This window comes from Lactuca sativa, chromosome 9 (assembly GCF_002870075.4).
Source record: "Lactuca sativa cultivar Salinas chromosome 9, Lsat_Salinas_v11, whole genome shotgun sequence".
NCBI classification, from domain to species: Eukaryota; Viridiplantae; Streptophyta; class Magnoliopsida; order Asterales; family Asteraceae; genus Lactuca; species Lactuca sativa.
The window spans coordinates 221,396,504-221,424,221 of NC_056631.2; positions in this window are offsets into that span (position 1 = coordinate 221,396,504).

The following is a 27,718-nucleotide window of genomic DNA, read 5'->3' on the forward strand; positions in this document are numbered from 1 at the left end:
GAGCTTTATGGATCAATTTGGGGTTATTGGACTTAGGTTGCCATTTTTGGGACTAAATCTCCTTTTGATGCCTTGTTGTTGTTATACAAGCATCAAGTTTCAGACTTTACGTGACATTCATGGTTTAGGGAATCAGATATATGGTTTAGGGAATCAGATCTGACCTTAGGAGGTCAGTAGAGTTTGTGCATGGCATGAACTCGCCGAGTTGTTCTTGAGACTCGACGAGTAGGGTTAGGGTTTCACAGTAAACTGCTTAGTGAGTAGACTTGCCGAGTTGGGGGATGACTCAGTGAGTCAGAAGGGGGTTAGAGGACTGGAGTTCAAGGCGGTACTCGCCGAGTTGTTCTTGAGACTCGGCGAGTTGAGTTGGAGTGGCCCCAAAATTCATGCCTGGTATGACTCGTCGAGCATAGGGAGGGACTCGGCGTGCCAAGTGGGACAAAGTGTTAGAGAACATGTGTGAACTCGCCGAGTCACCAGAGTGCACTCGATGAGTAGGGTCAAAGTGTGACCGTTAACTTTTGTTGAATTTTAGGGTTTGGTCAACAATGGAGTACTTGTGTCAAGAGGGGGTAAAATAGTCTTTTACCCTTCTGAGGGTGCCAAAGGCAGGTTGAGTCTAGTCTCGAGAGTTATATTTATAAGAGTATTTACTTTATGTGAATAGGCGGAGGCTAGGCAATATTTCTACCGAGTCAGAGATTTACCGAGACGCCTGAGGTGACTCTTCTCACTATACTTTAGCTAGTGTGGTAACAGAGTTGTGTGATAGAGTATTCTAGAGCTATATGCCAGTGTGTTTGTATGATACTACGTGTTGTGATTTATTGCGATATGTGATTGCATGATTCAGAGTTTACAGAGTTAGGACTAGTGGGTCCACAGAGTTATGGGACCAAGAGGGTCCCACAGAGATATTCGACCAGAGGGTCAACAGAGTTATAGCCTTGAGTGGCTGATATGTGTTTATGTGGTATTTTGGGGAACTCACTAAGCTTATGCTTACAGTGTTACGTGTTATGTGTTTCAGGTACCAGTGATGACCGCGGGAAGGCGCCGACTTGATTCGTACACACACATGGGATTTTATGTATTTCGATCTTGGGAGATGTTTTGTGAAACAAAGACATGATACTATGACATTTTATGAATGAATGAGTTTGTAAAAATGTGTTTGAAAAATGCGAAAAATTGTTTTAAATTTTTACGGTGTTACAGATAAACAGGATATGTCATGGGAGAGAGTACCCTACAATGATGACAGAGGTCGACCTAGTTTCAAAATGGACTGGGTTCCAAAGACGAACTGATCCCGCTCTATGTCGGAGCAACTATGGAGGCATATCATCAGACTTCGGTTTGTTGGTAGTGGTTGTTCCAGGCACATGATAGGAGGCATCTCTCAACTGTACAACATTCAGAACTTTGTTCGAGAGTATGTGTCCTTTGCGGGAAAGGAAAGAAAGAAGGAAAGGAAGAGATCACTCATGGGCTTTGTGCTTAATGACATGAAGAATTTTTGGATCTGTTCTGAGATTATGCGTGCTATTCTCAGACCTTCTGGATGCAAATTCAATCGGTGAATTACGGTTTGCATTTTCTTCTCTATACTCCTAAGTTTATCTTACTCTGATTCGTTTTAAAGACAATTTTTCATTTTCTTAATAGTTTTTCATTAGTAGTTATTATTGGGAAGTGATATCAAATAACGGGCAGTCTAAAACATGTGTAAAGGACTAAATCTAAATTGTCTAGACTCTGTGTTCAATGTGCTGGTAGGCACGAAGGATTTGACAGTGTGGATTTAGATAGGATTGTTTGGACTGATCATACGACGCTCGGGTAGATTGAGCAGTGAGATAAACACGGGATCCTACAGGATACATTAATTAATACGCATCTAGAACAGTGGTTCGACTTTTCCTTGATGTACGGACTTATGTCCTTTATTCTAGTTCTGATAGGGCGACTGGGGGTTCTGATAAAGTAGATCTGCAGGAAATTATTTTCTTGCTTTCTATCTGTCAGTCATATGTTGCTTCCTCTGTGTGATCGGAAGATCCAAACTGGAATGCAACATATGCAACTCTATTTCTACGCACCTCCTTATCTATGAAATTCTTTCTATCTGTTAGCCATATGTTGTCCCCTCTGCGTGATCGTAAGATCCGACCTGGGACACAACATATGCAACATTCTACCTCTAAATCCCTCTATCTTAGTTAGACATATGTTGTCCCCTCTGCGTGATTGAAAGAGATTCGACCTAGGACACAACATATGCATCTATCTCTAAATCTGTCTTCCTCCTCAATAATTGTTTACTCAACTAAAGTAAGGAGTTCTTTGGAAGTTCTTGATAATCAGGGTATATCAGGAAGTGGGGAACATGTTCTAGTGCAACTAAAATTGAACCACTTAGAGGTTGTCTGTACATCTCGTTGCTTAATTTAAGTGGACAACAATACTCATGGTCTTCGTCAGCTAAATGGTATATTTTGAATAGTTTGTCAATATTCTTCGTGTTTAAGTGGACCACATTACCGACAATTGACCAAATCTATTCATGAAAGTGAAGGTACTGATAAACAAGTTCAGGCTATCTCACAACTTTGATCCCAAATATTTTTCTTTTTGTTAAATTTGTTCATAGTTTTCCTCTATGCACAAATTTAGGGGGAGAATTAAAAAAAATCAAACAAAAATACGAAAAATTAAAAAAAATCATAAAATTCAAAATAAAAAAGTAGTGTTATATTTTGTTTTATTTCTTGTTCAAGAAAATCAAAAATCCAAAAATATTTTTGTTTATGTTTTATTTTTTTTAAAAATATGAAAAACCCAAAAATATTGTGTGCTAAATTTTCTTTTAGTTTTGTTTTGTCTTGAATAGTGAATTTAGGTGAAGATGAAACTTATGGAGTTTGTGTTGAAGATTTCTGAGCCAAGGCTTCATCTGTGATCATCAAAGAATTCTCATTCGATGGAGCAAGAAATGAAGATTATTCTTTCAACATTCAATTTTCTACCCCAAAAACAAGGTGAAGCTAAAATTGAAGATTATTTGACGGATTGCATTGAAGCCTCCTTAATCAATCTGTTGCTATCTTAAACCTGCTGAAGTGATCCAAAAGATTTGTTCTCTCTGATGTTCTCTTTGAAGATTCTCAAGCTGAAAGCGCTATCTTTCAAGAATCAGTATGTCAAGCCTCCTCACCTAATGTGCGTTCAATGCCAAATCTTGAAGAATTTCCCAAGTGCTCAAGATGAAGTCATTCATTGAAGATACATGTTGAAGCCAAGCTCCCAATGAGAATTCTAAAGAAAAGCCAACTACTTTTTAGCGGGAGCTTGTTGGGTCAATTAAGAAAATAAAGTTATAAACCAAGGGGGAGATTGTTGGGTCAAAAATATGGTTTATACTTTACTTTTCTAGAAAAATGTATTTTTGTGTCTTGGACCATAAACAACTTTGTGTTTACGGCCGTATACATGTTTACGGTTGTGTTTACGGCCGTGAACAGGTTTACGGCCGTAAACCCATTCACGACCCACGTTCACCAAGCCCATGTTTCTCTTGTATAAATATAGGTCTAAGGGGTGAGGAGTAGAGTGATGAATAGAAGAGAATAGAGGAGCTTATGTGTGTGTATTCTAAGGTGTGTTAGAGATAAAAAGTGAATCTTGTGTAAGGAACTTAATTCATATCATCAATACATTCAAGATTCATATTATTCTTCTTCTTCTTCTTTTCTATTTGATTTGACATCATCGGTTTGATCGGGATTCCGCACCATCAAACAGATTTGATTGATACACAAGCAGATTGGAGACTTACAGTTATGGAACTCTCACCAATGGAAACTTCTCTATTTCACATGTTGCTTATGTAGCTGATTTGAAACATAACTTTATAATTGTTGCTCAGCTCACTGACTCAAGTCGTCATGTGGAATTTTGCAAGAAGTATAGCTATGTGATGACTGAAGATTGAAAAGAATGTTTGATAAAGTCACTCCGCAACAAGAACATGCACCCGCTTGACATCAACATGATTATTGGCTAACCGCAACTCTGCCTTCTCTCCAAAGTTGTTCCTAACGTCAGTTGGTTATGGCACCGAAGGCCCGCTCATCTGAACTTTCGGTACATGAATGATCTTGTATCAGGCGAAATGGTAAGAGCTTTACCTCTTGTCAAGTTTGAAAATGATCATTTGTGTGCTGCTTGTGAGTGTGGTAAGCAATCAAAGAAAGGTCATCCTGTCATCATCGAAAGTCCATTTCGGAACCATTACAGCTTCTACACATTGATCTTTATGGACCATCCACTATAGAAAGTCTTCATCATAAGAAATACATTCTTGTGATTGTAGATGATTTTACAAGGTTCACTTGGGTTTTCTTCCTAAGGCTGAAATCTGAAACAACCTCATAACTCATAAGTTTTATCAAAGGAATAGAAGTTCTTATCAAACTCCCAGTCAGGAGAATCCGAAGTGATAATGGTTCGGAATTCACAAATTCCACCATTGAAAGATTCCTCATAGAAAAATGAATAGACCACAACTTCTGAGCTCTCTATACTCCACAACAAAATGGTGTAGTCGAAAGACGTAACAGAACTCTCGTTGAAGCAGCTCGATCCATGCTGAAATTTGCAAATCTACCTCTTTATCTTCGAACTGAAGCTGTATCCACTGCGTGCTTCACTCAGAATCGAAGCATCATCATTTGACGCCTCAATATGACACCATATGAAGCAATGAATGGTCGGAAGCCAACAATCTCATTTCTTCATGTCTTCGGATGCAGATGCTTCATCAAGAACAATCGTGATCAGCTTACCAAGTTCCAACCTAAAGCTGATGAAGCCATTTTCCTTGGGTACTCCTCAAAATCGAAAGCTTACAGAGTACTTAACCAAAGAACCCATGTTCTAGAAGAAAGCTTCGACATTACCTTTGTTGACAAATTCGTTCGGAATTCTGGCCCTACTTACATTACAACTCACATCATGGAGTCCGATGCTCCTACGCCAGGATGTCCAAACTCTCAGACAATTCTTGAAGTTGACTTTGAAACTCTCTTTGGTCCTTCCAAAACCGCTCTTGATTCGGAATCTCGATCAAGACCATCTCTCATTCCAATCCCTGCTTCGGAATCCCCAATCTCACAAAACGTTTCCGGTCCACTTCCAAGCCTCCCTCCATTTGATTCCGAACCATTTCAACCTTCTCATGTTCAGGGGGAGAATAATGCAAATCCCTCTCTTGAATCAAATGTGGATGGGTTCCAAGATGTAGTTACTGATTTCGATGACTCTAATCCTCTCAACATTGATGAAAATGAAAATTTCTTTGAGTTCCCTTCTGATGATGATGTTAATCTCTCCGGTTCAGAAGTTCAGGGGGAGCATCATCCTAACATTCAAATCATTCAGGGGGAGCAAATCAATTCCACTGTTGATGTAGGATCTACGGCTGCACAAGAACTCCCTCGATTACATGTTTGGACGAAGGATCATCCTCCGAACCAAGTGATCGGTAATCCTAATGTTGGTGTACAAACTCGCTCAGCTACCAACATCCAAAATAAATGTCATTTTTTAGCATTCATATCCATGGTTTAACCCAAATCCATCAAGGAAACATTGGAGTATGCTGATTGGATTACAGCCATGCAAGAAGAACTGGCAGAATTTAACCGGAATGAAGTTTGGACTCTCGTGCCTCCTCCTCAGAATCATCCCATTGCCAATACGAGATGGGTGTTTCGTAACAAACTAGATGATGTAGGAGTGATCATTAGAAATAAAGCACGGCTGGTGGCTAAAGGATTCACTCTGATCGAAGGGTTTGACTACAATGAAACCTTTGCTCATGTGGCACGAATTGAAGCCATCATAATTTTTCTTGCTTATGCATCTCATAAAGGCTTCAAAGTTTACCAAATGGATGTTAAGAGTGCGTTCCTTAATGGTGAACTTGACACTGAAGTGTACCTTCAATAGCCCCCCAGATTCATTAATCTTTCCTTTCCAAACCATTGTTATAAACTCCGGAAGGTTGTATACGGTCTTAAGCAAGCTCTTCGGGCATGGTACGAGACTCTCACTGATTTTCTCAAACACTCTGGTTTTCAAAGAAGAATTTTAGATCCTACTTTATTCCGAAGATCAAACGGAAAGCGTCTCATGCTGGTACAAATTTATGTTGATGACATCATTTTTGGAACCACGGATTCATCTGTGGTTGCTGATTTTGCTAAACTTATGATCAGTCGATTCCAAATGAGCATGAATTGTGAATTAAGCTTCTTTCTTGGTTTTCAAGTCAAACAGACTAACAAAGGCATCTTCATTCACCAAGAGAAGTACATTTCAGAACATCTCAAGAAATACTCAATGGACACCTATGCCTCCGCTAAGGTACCTATATGGGCTTCGGGCACAAGATTTTTGCCGACCCTTCGGGTGTTTCTGTTGATTAAAAGAAGTACCGTGGAATGATTAGATCCCAACTCTATCTCACAGCAATTCGTCCGAATATTATGTTCTGAACATGTTTATGTGCCATATTTCAACTCAATCCAAAGATGTCTCATCTTTTGGCTGTGAAACAAATATTCCGATACCTCAAAGGTACAAAGAGTCTCGGAATCTGGTATCCAGCAAATGAGAGCTTCCTACTACAAGCTTACTCTGATTCGAACTATGATGGTCTTCAACTCGATCGTAAAAGCACTTCAGGTGGCTGTCGATTCTTAGGTGGTCGTTTGGTCAGTTGGTCATCCAAGAAACAGAACTGCATTGCTCTCTCAACAGCTGAAGCTTAATACATTGTTGCTGCCAACTATACCTCTCAGGTTCTCTGGATGAAGTCTCAACTTTTGGATTATGGTTACCGTTTTCAACGCATTCCTATCCATTGTGACTCTCAAAGTGCTATTGCAATCTCTCATAATGCAATTCAGCACTCCATGACCAAGCACATTGACATAAGGTACCATTTCATAAAAGATCATGTACTTAATGGTAACATTGAACTCATTTTTGTTCCATCTAACGATGAGATTGCTGATGTCTTTACCAAGGCATTGGACGTAACCAAATTCAATGGTTTTCTCAACAAAATGGGTATCAAGATACCAGAGCCTCAGTTCTTTCATGAGATTTGTTCTCTTTGATAGACGTATCTAAAAGAAATCTAGTTCCGATCTCAAAATCTCTTCATCTCGGAACTACTTTCTCTCGGATATTTAGGATTGTTTTACTTACCTTTGTTTTCTGACCTTCACATGAGTTTTCAGCTGTACAGTTCATCTTATTCATCATGAGTATCAAGTTCAAACCATCTTCAAAATCTTTATTTCGGAACTCGCTTCATAATGGAATTTCGGAATTCCACTCCGGAAAGGTAATTTTCTCTGAACATCGATATTTCTCTCAAATCCCTCTCCGGAAGATTTCTCAACTCTCTCTCCGGAATTTTCAAATTTGTTCCATAATTTTCAAAACTGCTCCGAAATTTCGAATTAGCTCCGAAATTTCACATTAGCTCCAAAATTTTCAAAACTGCTCCGGAATTTTGAATTAGCTCCGGAATTTCACATTAGCTCTGGAATTTTCAAATTTGCTCCGGAATTTTCAATACTGCTCCAGAGTTTCGAATTAGCTCCGGAAATTTCATATTTGCTCTGGAATTTCAAATTGCTTCGGAAATTTCTCAAATCTGTTCCTGAATTTCTAAATTGCTCCGGAATCTCAAATCTTGCACCAGACTATTTCTCTTTCCGGAACTGTCTCAAAAGAAGATAATCAGAACTCATCAATGTACCGGCCGGATCATAACCATTCCAGACTCACTTACCTGAATACCAAAGGGTTTTAAGAGGAACCATCCACAACGGTTACTTCTGGAAATTCTTATCCTATCAACCTTGTTTCCCGCGCCATGATTGCACGTTTCCTAAAAGCAAACATCGAATCGCCGGATAACATTTCCATTTTAAGCTTTGAACAATTCAGCCTTTCACCTTCCTGTCCCATCAACCCTAAAAAGGCACAATTTCATTCAGTGAGTCCCATTTGGTCTCAGATCCTCATCATTACTTTTTTCAACCCGAACCATCTTCCACTACCTATAAATACCCTTTCAAATTCCCTTTTACCTCTTTACGCTCTCTTAACTCTAAAACACTGTTCTTCGTGTTCATCAAGCTTTCATCATTCTTCAAACAATGGAGTCTTCAAAGAACCCAATTCATACTACATCAATACCCAAGAAATCAATCGCAAGGAAGAAATCATCAAAAGGATCAAAGGGCTCATCTTCTTCTACCAATTAGGAACCCTTTCTTAGAGAAATAACCCAACTGTTCTCCCTAAATCCTCTAGACTACGATGAATCGATCAGGATAATGATTGAGTTCATTGCAGAACATCCAATCTCCATTCCACTTACCAAAACCCATGATCCTCTCTTCCACTCACTCATCTTCATCGCGCATTCACAAGCATCAAACTCGAAGATGGTGCTCTGTTAACCACCATTGTTAGTGATCGCAACATTCCTGTCTACAAATCGACCTTTCTCAAGGCGATTGGTTTCACACCTAACCCTATAGGTTTCGAAGCTGATGAACCAATGACTGAAGAGTTTCAGACGTTTCTAAACTTCATTGGCTACACACAAGACTTCAAGGCGAAGGATTTCAAAAAAACTGATGTTTTTGGGCTCTGGACTGTTCTTATGCATCTCATTATCCGAGGGTTATCTGGCAAGCATGGAGGTAATGATACTTTGATCAAGGATTGGATTAATGTGGTCTTCAGCATTTACTCTGGACGCAACAATGTTGTAGACCTTCCTGAAGTCCTGTGGCAATACTTCTGCAAGTTTGCCATCAAGAGGAAGCCGAACGAAATTTCAATCCCTAGATTTTGGGCTCTGATGATTCAAAAAGTGTTCAAGGAGCCTTTGGAACCGCTTCCGATTAACACCATTCCTCCGGAGGTATGTGTCTCTTTTAAAATAGTTAAGACATATAGAATTTTGGACCAATAATCTTTTGGTACGGTCAGACATCTTCCGAACAACATGTTGGCCATCATTCCTTCTGACTCTCCCTATTTTAAACAACATCGTGAGACTTCGGTTGTGTTCGACCAAACACAACCTGCTCCGGTCTCTGTTGAGCCTACTCCGAAAGAGGCCGATCCTGCCAAGTTCGGACGTAAAATCAAGAAACCAGCCAAACGAAAGGCTTCTCCTACAAAGCCTAAGGCCAAAAAGAAAACCAAAGTCAGTGCCCCCTCTTAACAGGAGGGCACCCATGATGTTCTGGCTGATTCTGGCCATCCACACACCCCTCCTACCCATTCATCTGAGGTATTCCTCAATGTTTCAACATCACAAGCACACACTCACGGGGAGTGTCCACATAATCCACCCTCACCCTCCCAAAAGGGTGATGACGGTATTGAACAAAGTTCCGTGCAGCCCCTTGGAACAAACTCACGTGTCAAATTTGATATTCCTATTATCTCCTCCACACACACACACTCCGGAACCGTTGTTCCAGAACCCATGCATCTGGAAGGAGGACCAGTCCCTCCAACTTCCGATGCCTCAATTGTTCTGATACCCGAAAGGAGTAAAGGACAACCAGGGACTAATGATCCTGATTGGGAAGATTATGTTAACATGACAGCATCTCAATGTTCAGACCTGACTAGAGCTCAAGTGAAATCCACTCTAATTTCCATGAGGAATAGGGCTATTCAGAGCATCATGACCTATGTTCCTCCCATTGACACAGATGCAGATGTTGAGCTTACCTCGAAACAACCACCTATCACCACTCATCAAAGTACACTCCAAATCGATCTGGAAGAAGAAATCTCCGAAGAAGTAATGTTGGACGATGAAGCAAGGATCATTCCGGAATACACCTTCAAGGCTTCTACTCACTTAACATCCAAGCCATCCGGTTCTAAGTCTGCATATGACTTCAGATCCTCATCCTCTATCACTACGGACGAAGGCTCAAACTCTAAACATCAAGAAGATGATGCTACCACCAAAATTGGTTCCTCAACTCATCCTCTCTCTCACAAGTCTCCTTCGCAACACTCCGACTCTGATTCAGAATCTTCTGCTGGTGATTATGTTGCCCCCTTCGCTCTCCTGGAGATCCACAACAATGTCTTAGACACCATGGCTAATGTGTCGTCAGTTGAAACATCAATAACCCAACTGAACTCCAAACCGGATCAAAAAGTCTCCGAATTTGAAGCCAAACTTGATACTTTTCTCTAATCTCTCTTTCAGCAGTCCGGACCATCAGTTGCTAAAAGAGAAGCCCATCTTGATCAGCTTGTCTCCATCCGGCTCAAACATACAATGGAGCAAGTTGACTCAAAATACGATGCATTGGTGGATAACTACCTCTAAACCATCACCTCAATGCTCAAGGTCCATGATGATCTGGTGTCTGCTACCAACGACCTAATCAAGCAGACCCATGTTCGCGATGAGAAATAGATCTAGAGGCTCGAAAAGGAAATTAAGCAAAAGGATGAGATGAACCTTATCATTCAACAAGTCCTCATCAAACTCCTGTGCTCAACTTGGAACATTGTTGATGTTCCGAACAGGAAGTTTGATGAGATGATTGCCATCCTCAACATCACATTCAAGCATCTCTCCTAATAAGCTCCCTCTGCAGAAGCCTATGATACTCTCATTCTTCAACTTTCCACAGGTCTTCAGAAGGTTTTCTCCAAACTTGATGATATCAAGGAGGACTTGACGCTTGCACTGATCTCAAGATTTGCCGATGCAAGAGGGGGAGAAGGCCCAAGCAGAAGATGGAAACCAACCTCAGAATTCACACTCCGGGATGAGGACTTGGATTCTGAAGATGAATACGTTCAAATCATCTCCGAATTCTTGGGAATCACTGAAGGAATCAAAGATGGTGAAATATATATTCCGGATGAAGCTCCCAAAGGAGTTCTTGGTCTTCAAGCTCCAAAGCTAACCATTCCGAAGGAATTAACTGAAGAACAAAAGAGGATCTGGTCCGCAGTCTCCTGTCCATCCTCTCTTCCGGAAGCTTTTGATATGGCTTTTAAAATGGATAAGGCAAAATCAATTCTTACAACTCAAGCTTTCCGAGCCACTCCTTCTGTGCTATCTCCCACTCCCATTCTGGAACCAAAAATTGCTCCGATTGACCAGGGCTCTCCTCTCCGAACCCCTGATGACATTCCAGAAGAACCTCTTCCAAATCCCGCTCCGAAATTGTCGATCGATTAGAACATGAGGCGTACCATTGTTTCACTTCAACGAGCAAAATGGAAGACACCAATGACAGCCGAACAACAAGCTTTGCACTCCGGACCTCCACTCAAACAAAAACATGGCTGGTCTCAGGAGGAAATCAGTCAAGCTCTTGAAGAAAGCATCCGGATTCAGGCTCTAAAAGATAATCCTAACCCAATACGTGGGATATCTCCTCTTTTCCGTGAAGTCATCCTCTAGAATCACCAAATCATCCCAATCATGTACTATGATCTTCCCACCGGTGATCATGATCAACTCGATCTTCCTCTCTCTCTCTCTCTCTCTCTCCCTTCAGCATGTATTACACCAAGTTCGCTCCACTCCATCCCACAGATCCTCTGGAAATGATCATCCGAATAGAAAGAGAAATACTTGATACTTTCTACTCTAAGAACGCACTGCCCTTCAAGGAAGTTTGGTCAAAAAAGAAGATTACTCAGGTCAAGGGCTTCGGAAGAAAAATCCTGACAAAGTTTGAGCTTAATTGTTAGTTGTTCCGTTTTCAAATCCTTCGGAATAAGCCTACTCATCTAACTATCACTGATGCAGACTTCCCCTCTATGAATCCAAATGACATTCTCACCTTGACCGCCTACTTCAGAGAGAATCAGAAGGATGACCTCAGTATGGGAGCTTATCGTGCTGCACTAAGCTTCCTGAAAGATTATGTTGCAAAATTCAGCCGAAGAGATTATGAACTTGCCCATCTTTACCGAACTAAACAACTTGTTCCTAAGATCGATTTCATCCTTCCGGAAGCTGAACGCCTCGCAGATGGTCCTATTGAAGAGCATGTTCTAGGGTTTGTCTACACTAAAAGAAAAACAAACAAGAAGGACTGCTGTTGAGTCCTAGACAAACACTTGATTCCTACCAAAGCTCTATAGAAGTTTATTTCGCGTGCATCCAAGAATGATGCTCTAGGACATGTGAAGGAAAAATTTGTGAGTCAACTGGCATGGTACATTGAAGTTCGCAAATGGTTGTTCCGATCCTACACCTTCATCAAGGAAGAAAATTTCTAAGCTTGATGGATTGCTAAGTTTACTTAGGGGGAGATTATTGGAACCTGAAAGTGAACCTCTAGCAATCTTAAGTACATATACCGAAGTGTGTTGGTTCCAAAGGGAAAAGTGCTCCGGAACCTATCCGGAGCTGAAGAGAAGAAGAGGAGGAGTATTTTGAAGAGGAACACATTCCGGAGTGATCCTAACGTTCGGAATGTATCTTGATCCAGAAGAATGCTATTTTTTCTTTTATCATTAATTATCCTTGTATTGATGTAACGTTTGATAGGACTCAGCCTTTTGTTATATTAGACAATCAAAATGTCAGAAATAGTTCTATTGTCCGGTCCTATGTAAGTTACTTAGTTAATTCGATGTAACTCTCTACCCTATATATGGGAAGCATTAAATACAAGTAATATACGTATATTTCACTCACTTTTGGCATTGAATCTATCATATTAAAACATTCTTCTTGTTCTTCATTTATTAACTTTACATTGATCATTTACTCTCATTCTTCATTTATTGTCTTGATCTTTTGTTGAACTTATTATCTAAGACTTGACTGGTCTTTCCAGTCTTGACTTTTACCTCTATTAACAAGCAGACATTGATCTCAAGCATTCACTCAAGGTTTGAGTTTTCAAACCATGTCCCTGTGCATCGATCTTGTTCTTTTAAGAGGCCGCTCCAAAGTATAGATGGGTGGGACCCGTGGGCGAGGTCCGTGTTCTTTTAGCAACAGGTGGGAACTGGTAGAGACCTTAGGGTAAGGTAGCGGATCGGGGATCCTAGATCTTCTAGAGCCAGAGTGGCTGGGTTGGTAGAGCAGTTCAGGTTGTCACGGTACCTTCATGAGTCGCTGGGAGCGACTGAGGGAATGTTCTCACGTTTGGTAACTCGTGGGGGACCGATATTTCGGGTAATGGTGGATCGGTTGGGACCTGGGTGGTCTCGGTTCATCGGGAAGGCGGATGGGAGTCGGCAGGACTTCAGGCAGGAATGATGATAAGGGTTTGGTGTAGAAGGCAGTGAGGTGATCGGGTAATGCTAAGTTGCTCACTGTGGAAATCAGGTAGTCTCGGAGGATGGTTGGAATTCACATGCTGGGTGGAGTTTTCAGTATTGGAGCATCATATGAGGGGATATTTCATGAGTGTTGGTATGATGGTCGGCGCTGAGAGTGGCCAGGATTGCGGTTTTAGCAGGAGATTTGTTCTTGATGGAGATTGAAAAGATCATGCTTATAGGAAGTTACCTTGGAATGGCCAGTGGCAGTGAAAGGAAAAGGGGGGAACCCCTTGTGTATCAGTGTAAGTGCACTGGGAGTACCGGTAAGGCTACCGGTTGGGTAAAGGGTTGTACTTGAAGGTAGTAATGATCGAAGTATCCCGAGGATGATGTATCCAGGAATGGACCAATTGAGTGAAGTGCGTAAAGCTGTAAGCGGATTGTAAGATAGTTGACCGTGGCGAACTTCGAGGACGAAGTCTAGTTTAAGTGGGGGAGAGTTGTAACACCCAGAATCCAGAAGACCCGGAAAGGAAAGAAAAAACCTAAGTCAAAGGGGTCAACTCGTCGAGTCTAAGAAAGAACTCGACGAGTCAGAGCGGCTTCCGTGTCGCGGATTAAGTGACCAACTCGGCGAGTCGGCAGTGGACTCGGCGAGTCTGGTCTGGGTTTGGAAACCCTAATTTCGGGAGTTGGTGCCCTATTTAAGCATCCTATTCTCCTCCCTAGGGTTTCATTTGTGGTCTCTCTAGTCCATAACTCGAAACCCTAGCCACCCAACTCCATTGTTGAGCTAGTTCTTGCCTTGAGAGTGAATTGAAGCTTGGAGAAGGAAGAAGGATCTTGGTGGTGCAAGAAGAACCTATAGATCCAGAGTTGGGGTAGCATTGCACATCATTTGGAGGTATAAAGCTTATACATTGGCTGTTAATCATCTAGATTCCCTTTTCTAGCTTGTAACATCCCCCCTTTTTGGGTAATTTCCGAGGCCAATCTGAGTATTGAGCCTTTGAGGACGAAAAGGACTTCAAATCTGGGCATTTCTGAACTTGAGGAGCTCTAAGTAGGTAGCTTTATCCAGCTATGGATCCATTTCATGTCCTAGACCTTCATTTTAGCTTGGATTAGGAGTTTTAGCTCCATAGCACCTTGCATGCATGTAAAGTTAGCAACTTTACGTGCAATGTTGGCATTAGAAGTCCAGATCTATGGGTTGAAGGTGTTGGAATGGACTGTAATCAGCAGAATAGAGATGTCATAATGTGGACTCGACAAGGCAGTTCATGGACTCGGCGAGTCGTGTCGCAAACCCAAACCCTTCTGTTTGTGATTCGGATCAGTGAGTGGAGTTAGTAAAGGATTCAACGAGTCTGGGTCCGTAATGGACCTAAAGATCATAGTACTTGACGAGTTGAAGAGGAACTCGGTAAGTCCAAGGCAATCTTCTTAGTTATGAATATGAACTCGACGAGTCGGTTGAAGATATTCCCGAAGTGTTAGATGAAGGAAAACTCGTTGAGTTCTCGATAGACTCGACAAGTGGAGTCAGGGTTATTGTGGGACTTGAGGAGCATGGACTCGGCGAGTTGGAAGAACAACTCGATGAGTCGGGTCAACTGGAAGCTTGACTTTGACCATGACTTTGACTAAAGCTGACTTAGTTGGCTTCTTGAGGACAGTTAGGCTAAGTGTTGCTATTTTTGGTATCGGTAGCTCGGGGAGCTAGAGGAGCAACATTTCGGAGAGTTGTTGGATAGTAGCCAGAGGGATATCAACAATTTCAGCAGTTCAAGGTGAGTCTCCTCACTATTTGTATGGGTCTACGGCCACAATGCGAGCCCATTTAGTTTATGTATGATAGGAAGACCCGGGGGTTAGCCTTAGGCATTACGCATGAAAGACAAGGAGACAGCTCCTGGCACACAATATGTTATTACGTATGGCAGGAAGACCCGGGGGTTAGCCCTAGGCAATATGTATAAAAGACAAGGTGGCTCCTGGCGCACTGTATACTATTATGTATGAAAGACCAGGAGGTGGATCCTGGCGCATTGTATGCTATTATGTATGAAAGACCGGGAGGTGGCTCCTAGCACACTATATGTTGAGTTTCCTAGTAAAGTAGTATGTATAGGTGTCTTGGTGATGCTTGCATGGAAGACCAGGGGTGGCCCTTGGCACTTGTCTGTAAGACCGAGGGAGTGTCCCCATGCTTGACCAGGAAGACCACGTGTGGCCCGTGGCATAACCGTAAGACTATGTTTGGCAAATTGCACCTTAGCAAGACTATGTTTGGAACATAACACCTTACTTGATTATGGGTATGTTGGTTATGTATGGCATGTATGGACCAGTTAGTATGTATGGTATGTGGTATCTGGGGAACTCACTAAGCTTTGTGCTTACGGTTTTCGGTTTTGGTTTCAGGTACCTTGTTTTAAAGGAAAGGAGCCGACTCGATCGCAACGCATCACACTATGTTTTCCGCACATGAGATCTTTGGGATTACATTCTAATATGGTTTTGTGATAATATGTTTTGATTATTGACACTTTGGTTTGACATGAGATATTAATATGAATGTTTTTATACTGTTGGTTTTATATAATAACTTAATTAAAATGAAATTTTTGGTCTTCAATTTTGGGATGTTACATGAGTGCTGCTATAAGATTAGAGTATTGGATTAAACCCACGCTCACTTGGATCGCTTCATGGACTTTATCACGCGTGATTGGTGAGACGATAATATCTTATATTCTTGAAACCGAGATGTGTAAGTTGTATTCTGCAAGTCGGTTGCACATTGATAATATGTAAATGCACCAGTAACTTGGTGTTATAAAACATATTGTTGTGTGTGATTTGATGAGTAGATACAAGCGAGCATTCGATTCGAGGTTTATCTGTTCCTTTTACCCAAAGTGGGATAAAAGCGATATCTGTGCGCCCCTCGAAGATTTAGTGATGACACCCTAAGCGCTTGGCCGAGCCGGGACTAAGTTGATGTGTTTAATTATAGTCCATTGTCGGTCATGATAAATTGAAAATCAGGAAACAACACATGAACAGAGAGTATGAATTAAATCCATGTCTCAGTTAATACGATATCTAGAATGGAGGAATATATGATCCCTTATCTACAGGACAAGTTGCTGATAAGATCAGAGTTCGACAGCGTCTTTGAGAAGCTACGATTGCTAATCATATTGTACTTACATTATAGTTACTAGACTTATCCAAGTGGGAGACTGTTGGATTAGTGTCTAAGCCCGTAACTATATTTGGTATGTACTTGACCCGATTGTGCATGGTCCTTTTGGGTTGCCTTCACCAAAGCAACTTGATAGGATGATTTATGGAGAAAGAGGATTAAATTATGATTTATTAATATATTATATGGATAATATATTAAAGGAGAAATCATATTGTTTAATTAATATTAGTCAAGAATTAATTACGAATTAGTTTTATGGTTAAAAGAGATTAATTAGACTTGGGGTACTAACATTGTAATTATAAGATAATTGCATTGCGGACTATGGATTCCTAAAGGAAACGGGGTTGGACGAAATCTATGGAAAACCCACATGATTTTCGTCCAAGGGCCTTCTAGAAAAAGTCCATGGGCTGCTTGGAGCCTGAGCAGTCAAATTAGGGTTTCCTTGTTTGATAACCCTAATAGCCTCACTATATAAACACCCCTATAGCCCCAAAAACGTGGCTAACTTATTTAGAAGAACCCTAGGACGTTTTTTTTGGTCCTCCTCCTTCTTCTCATAAGTCATTCTCTTACTTTTGGTGTTTGTGAGCCATTAAAGGTGTGACACTTGTGACACTAAGCTTCTTGAAGATAAAAGAACTCTTGTAACCATTTTAAGGTAAGATCTAAACCCTAATTCATATGTTAAATAGTTTATTGTATGCTAGATCTAGGTTTTATGGCTTTGGATGATTATTACATGTTCATTAGACAAACTAGATCCAAAGCTTTAGGGTTTGCATGTACACCATAGGTATGATGTAGTGCTCAAAACCCATCACATACATACTGTGAAAAAACACTACCACAAAATACAACACTTTTATTACACAACATACGTGCATACATACTATGAAAATACATTACCACAAAATACAACACTTTTATTATACAACATAGTGCATAAATACCACGAAAATACATTACCACAAAATACAACAATTTTAATATACAAACATTTTTAATATACAACATAAGTGCATACATACAATATAATGAATAACAAATACAATACTTTTATTATACAACATATGTGCATACATACCATAAATATACATTACCACAAAATACACACTTTTATTATACAACATAGGTGTATACATACCATGGAAGTTCCAAAAAATACATAATATATTGTGAAAATACAATAAAAGATAACACTTGTAAACTCATTAGAATAAAAATACGTACATTACCACAAAAATTAGACGATCGAGGGCATTTGAAGATTGCTAGGGTTCTTGATTAATGGCACAATCTTTGAGAGGGTTTGGGTAACTGAAACTCCAACATCAACTTACGAAAGGTACCATTGAAATAATAGAAAGGGGTATTTTTTGGTGTAAAGAAGGTTATTGTAATGTAGTTGGTGGTAGGACGACACCCTCGTTACAACTAACACTTTCTGTCGCAGCAGCCACTAAGACGATGAAACTCATTCTAGGAGTATCATCTGGCAATGTAGAATTTTGACATGTAACGTTTAAAGCTTTTTCAACATTTTCACACTTTTTTTTCCAGTTTCCAACTATCCACCCGACATTAAACCCATTTCTACCATTGGCCCTAAACAACTTCTCTCCGATCATCTTCACAACAGCTTCTGATACATTAAGTGGCACCTGGGTCCACTCATCTTCTACTTTTGTATTCTCTTTTATCCATTCCACCAATCAATCGCTATCTTGCTGCTGTAGTACTAACTCAAAAACCAACTTGCTAATGCTAGGTTTGGGTGTCCGATTCACTCCTGGGGAGTGAAAGTTCCCTTTAGGGGTCTGCTTTCCAACATGACGACCTAAACCCTTTCCTCACCCTACAAGCAATTTATGATCCCCTTCCCTACATGTATATATATATATATATATATATATATATATATATATATATATATATATATATATATATATATATTTTTGACATTTATAATAAGCAACTAAGCATGCATGCATATATAAGATAATAAAACAGTGCATCAAGGAATACAGAAGTGATGAAAAACCTTGCATGCATGTATAAGATAATTAATCATATACACTATGGTTTCCATGGGCTATAACTTGGTGTATGTGTGTGTGTGTGTGTGTGTGTGTATATATATATATATATATATATATATATATATATATATATATATATATATAGGTAAAAGATCAAGTGAGAACCTTTAAAGGTTAAGAACCCTAAGAATCTATTATTTCTACCTTATGATAAAATAGATATTTGTTATTTATCGAATAAATGTTACTAAAGGGTATTCGTATCTGATAGCTAAAACAAAAAATGGTAAGATTGTAAATAAAAAAAACTTAAGCCCAATTTTTTATTTTTTGTCTATTCTATCAAATCATAGATTTACATCTAAAAAAAACCATTTCAATCAACAAAAACCCTTTCAACTTCTTCAAAAATTTAGATGAACACCAACACCTCAACCACCGTTGACGGTAACTATCCACCGCTACACTGCCGCGCGACGACCCATCCATCGCCACATCTCTTCCTCCTTCGCGACCTCTGGTCACCGCCACAATTTCCGATTTCCTACGAAGAGGCTTCCACTGCAATCGTTATCCACATGTGCGACCGTTGTAACCTCTCTGATGACCGAATACCTCCAGCAAATGAACAACTTCGATGAAGCATCGCCTTCGAATGTTGTATCTGATGGTTTGTTAGGAGATTTATGGATATGAAGACTTTCCTGTACAGCTTGTGCTTAGATTTGGTTTGATTGCAGTGATGTGTGCTTTGTCTCTGACACCTAACCTCGCTATAACACCTGAAAAAATCTCCTTCTTCTTTTCTCTTTGATCTCTAGTGCTCTAACACCGACAACCACTTTTCTCCAGATCTACAGGTGAGCGTTGAAGATCCACTATATTCGCCTCCTCCATGTCTACTTCATCTCCGACCACCTTTAGCTACCTTCATCATCTGCAACCACTGAAGACCTTTAGCTGTGACGACCGGGTAGATCGATTCCCTCCCCACCATTTCTGTTTTTCCAATGCTCAAATCGACGCCTCATCCACTGTCTTCATTGATACATACTATCTCATTCTCTTACTCTCTCTTGATTTGAAAATATGTCTCTGTAAATCGAGTTGAGTTTCACTCAAATAAGGTAATATGACCTCAGACTTGACTTTGTGCTTGAAGTTTTTATGTTCTAATACAAATTTAATACAAAACCATTTAGATTAGTTATCCTTTTTATGATTTATGTATATGTATTTCTTTTGATGTTTGGGAATATTACATTAAAAAGCATTATGCATAAATATGATTTTCTATAATTTTTAATAAAGTATGTTTGGTGCACAATGGTGTTTGATGAAATGCCAAAAATTTTGGAAAGCCATTAAGCTATGAATATGTGTTTTTATGTATTAATTTGTGAATATGTAAGTTACTAAGTTGTAAATGTGTATTTTTTATGCACCAATTGTGAATTGGTGTCTAAAATATTGAATTAAGTTGTGAATTAATGCTTGAAATGTTTTATTAAAATGCGAATTCTGATTTTTCTATCTATATTTAATTTTTGAGGGATGTTGGCGGTTTGGTTAGTGGTAGCAATGGTTGATTGTAGCGTATGGTAGTTGGTGATGTTGATGCTAGTCTTGGTGGTAGAGTAAGGATATGTTGCGTTTCTCACTCATCTTCTTCGTTGATTTTAGATAAGTTGTCCTCTTTTATGATTCATGTATATGTTATTGCTTGGATGTTTGCTTTAGAAATATGATATAATTTCTGTATGTATTAAATTGTGAATGATATATGAGATTTTAGTTCTAAATGAGCTTTGAATATATTGTATTAAACTGTGAATTTTTTTTTTTGTATTCGACTGTAAATTTTATTAACGGCTTAGTATATTAAATTCATAATTTAATACATAGAAATGTGTCCATACATGAATGTATGTGTAAGTTTTAATTTGAGAATATGGCTATGAATATATATATATATATATATATATATATATATATATATATATATATATATATATATATATATATATATATATTATGTGTATTAAACTGTGAATTTATAACATTAAACCGTAAATTTTGTGTACTAAACTATGAATTGACTGTATTAAGAGCTTTAAGCTGATAATATGGTTGTGAATGCATAATTTGTGTATTAAACTACGAATTTGTTGTATTAAGCTGTAAATTTTGTGTATTAAGCTGTGATTTTTGGGTTCTAAACTGTAAATTGACTGCATTAAGCTGTAAATTTTCTGTTTAAACTGTGAATTCACTTTATTAAGCTGTAAATTATGTATATTTAACTATGATTTTTGTGTTATAAATTGTGAATTGGCTGCACTAAACCATGGATTTTCTATTTAAATTGTGAATTGACTGTGAATTTTTAATGAATTTTATGTTAAATTATGAATGATTTATGTAAGAATGTTTGTACTAATTTCTAGTGAATATATATTTTTTTTGATGTATAAATATGTAAAAATCTATTTGTTTTTACAATTATTTTGCATTAAACTCTGAAAAGGTGAATTAATTGGTTTATTAAATCGTGAATATTGTATTTAACTATAAATCAATGATTTTATATACATATTTGATTTGGAAGAAATAATGACTACAACAATGGGGTGGTTGGTGGTGATGTATGGTAGTTGGTCGTGGTGGCGGGGGAATTTGAGTTTGACTCCTTTAAATATATGAATTACTATATAATGGATTCTATTATGTAATGTTATGAATTTATGTATTCAACTAAAAATTGACTGTATTAGGTTGCATATTTTATTTAAAGTTTCTATTAAAATATGTATGAAGGTATGCATGAAAATATTAAACCGTGTATTGGTGAATTATTATGTTTATTAAACTAAGAATATTTTATTTTAAAATGTGAATATTTCTTATACACGATATATTTTCTAAATAAATCTACAATTTAGAAAAAAGATTGATTTTTTCGAGACATAATTCTATTTTTGCTAAAATTTTGTATATTTTGGCTGGAAAAATAAAAAGTATTACCAAGAAAATGGGAGCTACAATGTTTGTTTGATTAAGTTGTGAATATGCATACAAAACTGCTATTGAATTTAATGTTTGTATGGTGGCAACCCAAGGGTTGTCCGGTGGTGCTCCTAAGATGGTCCAACGGCAGTCCGTCAACAAATGCCAAGTAGTTTATAAACTAGAGAATGAAAAAGTCTGCATAAGACCATATAAATGTTGGTTTTGTCTAAAATGCCCTTAATGAAAATATTTAAAATTATGGTTCTTAGGGTTCTTAATCTTTTTGGGTTCTCATTTAAACCACTCCCTACAGTATATATATATATATATATATATATATATATATATATATATATATATATATATATATATATATATAGAGAGAGAGAGAGAGAGAGAGAGAGAGAAAGAGAGAGCTAGGTTCAAATGTGGATTGACATCTATTTTGTGGACGTGTAGATAATGCTATTCTGTGAGAATCACGAATAAAATATGTTGATTGACATCCACACGTCCACACAATAGTTGTCTATCCACATTATAACCTAGCCCTATATATATATATATATATATATATATATATATATATATATATATATATATATATATATATATATATATACACTAGCGGGTTACCAGTGTTGCACGACGGATGTGAATAATTTCTTTAAGAAATTAGTACCTAGAAGCGATTAATTCTTGTGCGCAAATAGTTACAACATCTAACCAATTATGAATAAGAATGATCGCATAACAAACACAAAAACTTTGGATTAAAAATAATAAAATTTCACAAAAACGAACAAATTTTCAACCTATAAAGAAATTTCACAAAACCCAACAAATTTGCAACCTTTTAGCCAAAAAAAAACCTAAGATATTATGCAATTAACCAATTAATCAAAATGATTTTATAGGATAATCCTATATAAACATCCGTCACAATAAACTGAAACTAGAAATATGTATGTTGTCAAGTTCTTAGAATTTTTGACTTGAACGGTAATTTTTATTAAGCTATAGAGATTTTTTGTAATTTATTCATTTTCTTATTATAAAAAATGTATGTTAAATTATGTAAGAATTTATACTTTAGTTAGTTTCATACTTGATTTATTTATTAAAAAAGAACATAAATTTGTTTGACTTTATAGGTTTTTTTACATCAAGCAAAAACACTTGTAGAATATAGTTTCCAACCCATTACCACACATATTATTGAAAAGAGTTTGTAACGGAAACACTTTTGAATGCTTTTTCAACAAAAGATAAAGTTTAAAATCTTATTTAATGGAAACACTTTTGAAAGTCATCTATAGTCGATCACAAACAATGACACCATTAAATATCAAAGAATGTAATAAAAACATCAAAAAAAAAATGAATAAAAATATTATAAATTAACGAGAACATCAAGTTTCCACATCACCGCACATAAACCATTCTATTTGGAAGCATGCATTTAATTCGATTTTGTGAAGGGCTGCAATTTCGGAAACATGTCATATTCCATCTTATAAGATTAAAATACGTCCAAATATAGCATTTGCATCAAATACTCTAGAACATAAATTTCATAAAATCCAATGAGCTCTTCTTAAATTGTTATATTTTACAAAAGTGGAAAATATAATAATGCAATTTTGAGGCATTTTGTATCCTCAAAGGAAAAAAAACAACTAATAAGATTTCAACCATGATAATAAGCTAATGTATTATTTTAATGGACAAATATTATTAATAAAACGGCAGCAAGTAGTTGGAAATTATCGAGTACATGAAATAACATTACATAGGAAAGATACAAAAAAGGGAAAAATGATGTTTGGTACAACTCCGACCCATACATGTGGCATACAATACCCAAAAGCAGAGAAAAACTATGAAACAGTCACCACACTTAGATGTAGAGCAGCCACCAATATAATTGAAAATCTTGGATTTACAGAAGACATGAAAAAGGTAAAAATAAGATAAAAGAGTTGTTTAGAATTCTTAAAGTAACCTAAACACACATGTCTCCAACAAATAAAACAGACAAATAAGCATTTCATTTTATTTATTAAAAGAATAACCTTGAAAAAAATTTGGTTTATGCTTTCATTACTTGGTTTGTAAGTTGTTGGAAAGTTTATTAGGATTTATGTACTCTTTCCTGTTAGAAAATGCTAGAAACATAAATTAACAAAATACACCCTTTCAAATTTGAAGGAAATAAGTCATAACAATAATGATGAAAAAATTTTCAATTTTCATGAAGGTGGGAGGAGATCAGATACTCCTTGCCTACCAGACAACATAAACAAACATATCACTTGTACTTTGAAAAATATGATTTGAAAAATATGATCATATGGGACATGATCATTTGTGGAGTTTCTCATGTGATAACATATTTAATCTATACATTATTTAGTTAACTAATTAACTTAGTTTAAGAAAATAATAAATTCAATATATCAAACATCAATTTATGAAACTTGAAAACTTACAAGATATCAAATAATAAAAAATATCAAATAATAAAAAAATATTGACGATTTTTTAACAGTAAACACAACAAACACATGGTAATAAGAAAAACGCTAACATATGTATGTCGTTTGCACTGAATATATGTTACCTTTCTATTTCGACTACTAGATAAATACTTTTTAATGACGCACAAACCATGACACGTGCTTGTGTGCCCTAATGTCACACCCTAAAACCGAGAACGGCGGAAACGTTCTGGGGCGGAGGACGTCATGTAATGTATCACAGTAAATGTAAAGTCGTAAACAAGCAACAACATCATCCATTGCATTAATAGTATAGTTCTGCTTACAAGTGTGTTCTTTCATAGTATAAAACAACATAATGAATACTCAAAATAAAAGACGAGTCTTGACTGCTCCGTCTTCTCTAAACCTTGCATCGGTACCTATCTATTTGTGACATGAGAATACAAGTTATTTTGAAAGCGAGTATCAGCTTTAAAGCTGGTGAATTCATAAGTATTTTAATGTTATTGCTTTGAAAAGCTGTTATGAAAGACTGGAGAATGGTTGATGAAACATTTAGTATAAGTATGAAAACCCTAGAAAATCCCATATTTCCTACTAGTATAAAAAGTAGTCTTCTACCAAGACCCGAATGTTTTGAAAGTAGTCTTCTACCAAGACCTGACCGTTTTGAAAGTAGTCTTCTACCAAGACCTGAATGTTTTGAAAGTAGTCTTCTACCAAGACCTGACCGTTCTGAAAGTAGTCTTCTACCAAGACCATAATGTTCTGAAAGTAAGCATCACTGTAGATGTGACGGTTTTCCCTTGTTTAACTATTATTATAAAAGTTATAGTCTACCTCGTCGTTTATGTGTATGAGTCACAATATAAAGGTAATAAGGAAAATAGTTTATCTATATCGCATATGTTTTTAATACTCCCTGTGAGTCTTTTGTTTAAGTAAAACTGGTTAAAAGGGTGTTTACCCCGAATTGTGAACATGCTAATAATATCCCATGGCATAGTTATTACCCCCTGAGCATGATTGAGTTAAATGTATATTACTACGTACAAGAGTTGTTGTTTCCGCTGTTTGTAAGTTTCTCTTAACCATACTAGATGTGGTACTAATGTCGACATTTGTCACCCCAGACCTACCGGTCTAACTGGAGCTTACAGTTTAGGTGCGGGTTCGTCAAACCCGTATAGATCTATACACAAATTCGCGCTCTCCCTCCAGGAGACTCTGGTTAAAGATGGTGACTTTCGTTTTGGTACTAACAAAGTCATATGTCTCACATGATTGCCAACAACAAGTTCACGAGTAATATAATGAAATACCTTTTGTATGAAAAGATTATCCTTGTTATGAAGAATGCATGCTTGTAAATAAAATGTTGGTATAGACTCCTGAATGAACTGACTCTTATGTGATTCCTTGTAATAGGAATAATGTTTTGTATCCCCTAAACTATTCCTATAATAGTTTACTAGAATGTAATTGATGAGTGTCCAAGTAGGTTTATACACCCTTGCTACCCAAGAGTGTCGGAACTGAACTAATTGATGGAACTTTTATGTTGATATAGGTATACATGATCTATATAAGTAATATTTAGACGACATTCGGACGAATAACTGATACCCTAAGGCCACATCCCAACAAGAACAGAAAAAGAAATAAGGCGTGCTAGTCGTTCCAAGTCTTTTAAACCTTTCTTATTTAACTACACATATATAGGCAAGCATTTAACAATATAAAAGTATAAAAGAGGTTTTTTAAAACATTTGAAAAGTTTAATAAATAAGAATTTACGACTTGATGTCAGTTTATAAAACAATTCGAAAACAGTTGACAAGATAGTTTAAGTGTAAGAAACCTTTGTTTGAAGCACAACTATAACAGAATCAAAAAGGAAACATACATTTTGTAAGACAGTTTCTAAAAGTGTTTTAACATGTAAAAACATTTGAGAAAGCTATTTGAAGTACTCTATCTGGTGAAACGGCTAAAAGTGTAGTAAGTCCAATTGTATGTTAGTTATAAATCACATGTGATTGATTATATAACCAAAAAGTATAACAAAGATTTATGTCTTTCACACGGGGATAACCATGTGTTTACTTGTATTCCCCCCCTTAAAATTGTATAAAAATCATTGATAAACATGTGAAAGTGTAGTTTCTAGGGGTACAAACTTACATGATTGAAGTGGTCGATTTGAAGTAGTCGAGAGAAGAATCGAGTAGAACTTCGACAAAAAGAGTTGAAAACACAGGAAAATCTCGGGATTCTCGGGAATCTCGGGAACACAAAACTTTCCTTCGGTACTTGAAGGTGAAAACCGGGGCTTTGGGAGGGCTTCGGGGGCTTAAACGTAGAGTTTCGGCGCGAGAAAGAAGGGGACTGAGCAATGGAACTCGGAGCCCTTGAAATCTATTTATAGAGGCATTTCTAGTGTGCCACGTCATGGATAAGGCTAACCACGTCATGGGGAGCAAGTCTTATCCTCTTCCATTGATTGCACTACTATTGTTGACACCTTCGATTCTTATTTGGGTTGTTTTGGCCAAAAGTCTCTCGAGCTCTATTTCGAGTTTTTAGCTGTGTACTGCTATATTCGGATCTTGGAAAAATCATAACTTCCTCATACGAAGTCAGATTTGGATGTTCTTTTTGTGTATGCTCACGGTTTAATGATATCTACAACTTTTATTTAGATATTTAAGGCTAAAAACCATTGTATTGAAACTTCACGTTTTTCGTTTAATCGGCGTTGCCGGTTTTGTCGGAAATCTTAGAATGGTCATAACTTCTTCATTATAACTCGGATTTTAGTGTTCTTTATATATATGAAAACCTTGATACGATTCCTACCACTTTATTTAACCCAAATAAGATTTCAGGAAAGTTAAATTTTGACCTAAATTTGGCTGGTGTTACATTATATTGTTTCGAAATGTCGGGTTGTCACATCATCCCCTGTTAGAGGGAATTTCGTCCCGAAATTAGAGTTTATGCAGAATTGATAACTTTGCTACAGATATAAGTTTCATTTGATGCTCGCGTTCCTAGGTGAACTCAGGTCTCGCTTGGCATTCCAACGAACCTTTCACTATTGGGATACGACTTTGCTTCTTTCGTTTGACTTCATTGGTATGATAACTCTTCTTTGTTGCATGTGTGCTGAGTGTTTTTGTGGTCTGTGAGAGTATTACACCTTGTACCCTACAAGTAGTGTCTCCAGATCTTCATAGCAATTACCATTGCTCCTGACTCAAGATCATGTGTTGTATAGTTAACTTCTTGCGTCTTAAGCTGTCTTGAGGTATAGGCAGTGACTTTTCCTCTTGTATAAGAACGCAACCAAGCCCTTGGTTGGATGCATTGCCTTTCACCACAAAATCTTCTATCCCCTTTGAGAGGGATAATATCAGTGCGGTGCACCAGGCTTACTTTAGCGTTTGAAATGCTCGTTCTTGTTTACAGACAAGTCTGGTGCTCCTCCAAGTGATAAACTTGGCCTAAAGAATCCTCTTTTGAGGAGTTTGTTAAGCTCACTAGGAAGTTCTTGCATCTCATTTGGA